This window comes from Tachyglossus aculeatus, chromosome 24, assembly GCF_015852505.1.
Source record: "Tachyglossus aculeatus isolate mTacAcu1 chromosome 24, mTacAcu1.pri, whole genome shotgun sequence".
NCBI lineage: Eukaryota > Metazoa > Chordata > Mammalia > Monotremata > Tachyglossidae > Tachyglossus > Tachyglossus aculeatus.
Genome location: NC_052089.1, coordinates 21,745,283 through 21,751,270, shown reverse-complemented (window position 1 = coordinate 21,751,270; position 5,988 = coordinate 21,745,283). Strand labels below are relative to the sequence as shown.

Below are 5,988 nucleotides of genomic sequence, written 5' to 3'. Positions count from 1 at the left end.
TTTGGGGATTTTTTTGTACCCATTGAAAAAAATGCTTTTTTCATTATACATTTGTCTTCACTATTCACTTTGTAAGAAAGGAAATCTTTGGCTCATGAGAAATCAAACCCTTTACAACTTCATCTAAGAGAATGCAAAATTCACACTAAGTTATTTACAGATTTACTACTATGTGGCAACATTTGGCATCTTATAGGAGTGAAATAAGTGAATATAAGTTCTTCACAGTGGGAAGCTGTCTTTCTGACAAAGCATGAGAATAAATAAAGCTTCACTTGAACCCATGTAGTTTGTTTACTTGCTATTTAAATCAATAATATTATGTGTCTGAATATGACCAGAATAAAGGTTAATAATGATTAATGTCTGAAGTTTCATATTTGTAGCTGGGAAGATAGAATGATTCTTTTAGGAATAATTGGAGGATGAAATCTACATCATTATAGATGTTGCTCATATTTCCGTGTTTTCTGTATTTCGTGCTTCTAGTGCAAATTAGCCTATCCCCTAAATCATTTTCGGCTGCTCTCTGCAGAGGCTCCTGAAGGAAGGGTTGAAACGTTGATATGAATAATTCAGATAAAATACCTGCTCTTGAGGAAAAAATATATATTACCTGAATTATCCCTTCGTTTTTGGGTAGGGACCGTCTTTATATGTTCCCAACTTGTACTTCCCAAGCGCTTAGTACAGAGCTCTGCACACACTAAGTGCTCAATAAATGCAACTGAAAGAATAATCTATCTACACTGAATTGATTTACCATACAACCTGAAATTGAGGAAAAAATATCATCATCATCATCATCAATCGTATTTATTGAGCGCTTACTGTGTGCAGAGCACTGTACTAAGCGCTTGGGAAGTACAAATTGGCAACATATAGAGACAGTCCCTACCCAACAGTGGGCTCACAGTCTAAAAGGGGGAGACAAAACCAAACATACTAACAAAATAAAATAAATAGAATAGATATGTACAGGTAAAATAAATAAATAAATAGAGTAATAAATATGTACAAACATATATACAGGTGCTGTGGGGAAGGGAAGGAGAGGGGGATGAGGGGGAGAGGAAGGAAGGGGCTGAGTGTGGGAAGGCCTCTTGGAGGAGGTGAGCTCTCAGTAGGGCCTTGGAGGGAGGAAGAGAGCGAGCTTGGCGGATGGGCAGAGGGAGGGCATTCCAGGCCCGGGGGATGACGTGGGCCGGGGGTCGATGGCGGGACAGGCGAGAGCGAGGTACGGTGAGGAGATCAGCGGTGGAGGAGCGGAGGGTGCGGGCTGGGCTGGAGAAGGAGAGAAGGGAGGTGAGGTAGGAGGGGGCGAGGGGATGGACAGCCTTGAAGCCCAGGGTGAGGAGTTTCTGCCTGATGCGCAGATTGATTGGTAGCCACTGGAGATTTTTGAGGAGGGGAGTAACATGCCCAGAGCGTTTCTGGACAAAGATAATCCGGGCAGCAGCAGGAAGTATGGATTGAAGTGGGGAGCGACAAGAGGATGGGAGATCAGAGAGAAGGCTGATGCAGTAGTCCAGACGGGATAGGATGAGAGCTTGAATGAGCAGGGTAGCGGTATGGATGGAGAGGAAAGGGTGGATCTTGGCAATGTTGCGGAGCTGAAACCAGCAGGTTTTGGTGACAGCTTGGATGTGAGGGGTGAATGAGAGAGCGGAGTCGAGGATGACACCAAGGTTGCGGGCCTGTGAGATGGGAAGGATGGTAGTGCCATCAACAGTGATGGGAAAGTCAGGGAGAGGGCAGGGTTTGGGAGGGAAGATGAGGAGTTCAGTCTTGGACACGTTGCGTTTTAGATGGCGGGCAGACATCCAGATGGAGATGTCCTGAAGGCAGGAGGAGACGCGAGCCTGGAGGGAGGGGGAGAGAGCAGGGGCAGAGATGGAGATCTGCGTGTCGTCAGCGTAGAGATGGTAGTTGAACCCGTGGGAGCGAATGAGGTCACCAAGGGAGTGCGTGTAGATCGAGAACAGAATATCATTTACCTGAATTATCCATATAATCTATCTGCACTGAATTGATTTACCACACAATCAAGCCTCCACTTTGCATTCCTAAGTAGGCATTGTTTTAGCATCTTACATAATAATAATAATGATGGCATTTATTAAGTGCTTACTATGTGCAAAGCACTGTTCTAAGCGCTGGGGAGGTTACAAGGTGATCATGTTGTCCCACGGGGGCTCACAGTCTTAATCGCCATTTTACAGATGAGGTAACGAAGGCCCAGAAAAGTTAAGTGACTTGCCCAAAGTCACACAGCTGACAAGTGGCAGAGCTGGGATTTGAACCCATGACCTCCGACTCCAAAGCCAGTGCTCTTTCCACTGTGCCATGCTGCTTCTCTTACATCATCTCACGGCATGCTTTTCTTTTTTTTTTTATTTTTTTCCCATGTTCTCCTTTTAGTTCAGGACAATTTAGGCACAGACCATGCTCACCTCACTCTTTCTAAGATGCTGTCTTTTTTTCTACCAGAACTATATCTTTGAAGGGTCATATAAACTATTTCTCGGCTTCACATAGCAGCGTGGCTCAGTGGAAAGAGCACGGGCCTTGGAATCAGAGGTCATGGGTTCAAATCCTGACTCCACCAATTGTCAGCTGTGTGACTTTAGGCAAGTCACTTAACTTCTCTGTGCCTCAGTTACCTCATCTGTAAAATGGGGATTAAGACTGTGACTCCCCTGTGGGACAACTTGATCACCTTGTAATAATAATAATAATAATAATAATAATGATGATGGCATTTATTAAGCACTTACTATGTGCAAAGCACTGTTCTAAGTGCTGGGGGAGATACAAGGTGATCAGATTGTCTCACAGGGGGCTCACAGTCTTCATCCCCAATTTACAGATAGGGAACTGAGGCCCAGAGAAGTTAAGTGACTTACCCAAAGTCACACAGCTGACAAGCTGATAACCTCCCCAGCACTTAGAACAGTGCTTTGCACATAGTAAGCGCTTAATAAATGCCATTATTATGATCTCTTTGTGCTTTCACAACAATCTGAACTGGGATTTTGAGCTGAACCCAACCGCCCCAGATAGGCTGTGTCCAACATCCTTAATTTGACAAAGTATTTGACCACCCTATCCATGGCTTTCCCTAGTTCGCTTCTTCTGAAGGCTAGATTGCACAAAAATTCCTCCATGATTCTGAACAAGATTCTTCAAGCAACTGCATGTCGGCTCGATAACTCAGATAGTGCATACCAACACCCTAACCCTGGCTACGTCAGATATTCAGATATTATGACCCATTAATCTCCCATCCTCGTGTCTCTCTCCACTTCAATCCATACTTCATGCTGCTGCCCGGATTATCTTTGTCCAGAAACGCTCTGGGCATATTACTCCCCTCCTCAAAAATCTCCAGTGGCTACCAATCAATCTGCGCATCAGGCAGAAACTCCTCACCCTGGACTTCAAGGCTGTCCATCACCTTGCCCCCTCCTACCTCACCTCCCTTCTCTCCTTCTACAGCCCAGCCCGCACCCTCCGCTCCTCTGCCACTAACCTTCTCACTGGGCCTCGTTCTTGCCCGTCCCACCATCGACCCCCGGCCCACATCATCCCCCGGGCCTGGAATGCCCTCCCTCTGCCCATCCACCAAGCTAGCTCTCTTCCTCCCTTCAAGGCCCTGCTGAGAGCTCACCTCCTCCAGGAGGCCTTCCCAGACTGAGCCTCTTCCTTCCTCTCCCCCCTCGTCCCCCTCTCCATCCCCCCCATCTTACCTCCTTCCCTTCCCCACAGCACCTGTATATATGTATATATGTTTGTACATATTTATTACTCCATTTATTTTACTTGTACATATCTATTCTATTTATTTTATTTTGTTAGTATGTTTGGTTTTGTTCTCTGTCTCCCCCTTTTAGACTGTGAGCCCACTGTTGGGTAGGGACTCTCTCTATATGTTGCCAATTTGTACTTCCCAAGCGCTTAGTACAGTGCTCTGCACACAGTAAGCGCTCAATAAATGCGATTGATGATGATGATGATGATGATGATGATTAATCTGAGTGTTTAAGCCACCCAACACCCCTGCATGTTAGCATGGAAGAGTCACATGTATGAAGTGGAGTGGTTGAGGAAAAGCTCAAAATATAAGAAGCTGACTGCCGTAGGCTGTTACAATGCTCTTCACCTCTAGACATACCCTGCCATAATGGAGGATAGATTTAACTCAAGAAACACTAGATAACCACATGAGGTTATTTTTTCTATCTCTGAATGGTTCAAGTGAGCTTCGCTTCCTCGGAACACAAGTATCAATCAATCAACAATCAATCAATCATATTTATTGAGCGCTTACGAAGTGAGGAGCACTGTACTAAGTGCTTGGGAGAGTACAATATAACAGACTAGCACATACATTTCCTGCTTAAAGGTTAGATCTCCTAGATCAGAAATAAATTCAGCTGGGGCTGGATGACTTCATTTGCTCCAATCTGATGCACCTGAATGAGCAGGTGTTAGTAACTAAGGATCTGTTAAAGACTTGCCTTGAGCTACGACCCTTCCCATTTCTCTCAGACTTTCAGCTTGGTATCATGTCAGTTCGATGCAGAAGGGAGATAGGTAAAACGATGGTTTAAGCAATGCAACTAGGAAAAGTGATTGGTTTAGGACTTTAATTAAGCCAGTTCTGCAGATAAGAAAGTTTAAAATGAAGCTATGGAGTTGTGTGGTGGCTTTCCTTCTGTTTTGTTGAACTCAACTGGGCTGCAGAGACTTAGAAAGCCAGCTATGCTGTAAGGAAAATTTTTTCTATGGCTTTTGTGACACACGCTTGCTGTAGATACAAGATGGATTCTTCAGTCAAGCAAATGGCTAAAAGGTATTTCTCTTGCTTTCTGGTGATATATGCCTTTATAATGATGTACTGCACTTTTCTTGGGAGGGTAAGCTTTGCTCTTAATGAATTTATTTCTGGGTGAGTGGGAGCTAGGAAAAGGCTTCAAGAGATGGTGTATTGTTAAGAAATGAAATGATTAAATCTCAGAATTGTGTGATTATGAGTAGTTGCCTTGAGTAGAACTAGGGGCTGTCAACCAGTGTCTGTCCTTTGTTCATTTATAGCCTCATATCTTACTGTGATTCAGGATTATATTCAGAGGGTATTAAAGTTTTGAGAGTACATCATAGTACCAATTCACTGCACTGAAGACAGTTGCTGAGAAAATCATCTTTGCCTCTGAAACACTTCTACTGAGGCATTTGTAAGTCTGAGCTATGGAGTGAAGGTTTAAAGGGAAGAAATTTACTGTAGGACTAAAAGTCTGTAAAAACCTAGGTGTCTTTACTGATAAACAAGGCAATAGACTTCGTTTCAGTGTTAAGGAAGAAATATTTCAAAAGAATTAATAGTTGGTGCTCTTAAGCCAACTCTCTCCCCTTCTCCCTCTCTTAACCTTTTCCCAAAGAACTTTAAAGAAATGGGGGCACAGAAATAACTGACAAAATAAGAATGAACTAACAAATCCCACCCTGAAAGCCAAATAATTTTCTTCATGGTCTCTCATGGGTTATTTCTCACTTGAGATTAAATGATCTTACTTGATCTGTGCCATTATTCTAGGTGAGAGTACCAAAAAGCATTTTCCAGAACTTAATTCCTTTTTGCTAAATCAAGTTTCTCTTCTGTAAGCAATAATTTCATTTTTGGTTTACTATTTCTTTCTGAAAAAATATTGAGGTTAACTCTGAGCCATAAAATCCAACGGGATTAACACTTGGTTTATCTTCAATCAATCCTATTGAGTGCTTACTATGGGAAGAGCACTGTACTGAGTGTTTTGGAGAGTCTAGTACAATAAAATTGGCAGACCCATTCCCTGTCTACAACAAGCTTGCAGCTTAGAGGGGGAGACAAACATTTGATATAAATAATTTATGATTTATTCTTAATGTTAAACAGCTAACACATGGAGGCTTTCACCATCTAATGGATTAAATCCAGGCTTTTCTCTT

At 43.0% G+C, this 5,988-nt stretch overlaps 1 protein-coding gene across 1 annotated transcript in view; it reads left to right on the top strand.

Annotated features, from left to right (window-relative positions):
• Positions 1-4,605: 4,605 nt before the first annotated feature.
• ROBO2 (roundabout guidance receptor 2) overlaps positions 4,606-5,988 on the top strand; it is a 1,226,656-nt gene continuing 1,225,273 nt past the window's right edge. Inside the window, exon 1 of the mRNA XM_038766056.1 lies at positions 4,606-4,855. The gene's annotated coding sequence lies outside the window, so the exon portion shown is untranslated. The remainder of the gene's footprint in view (positions 4,856-5,988) is intronic.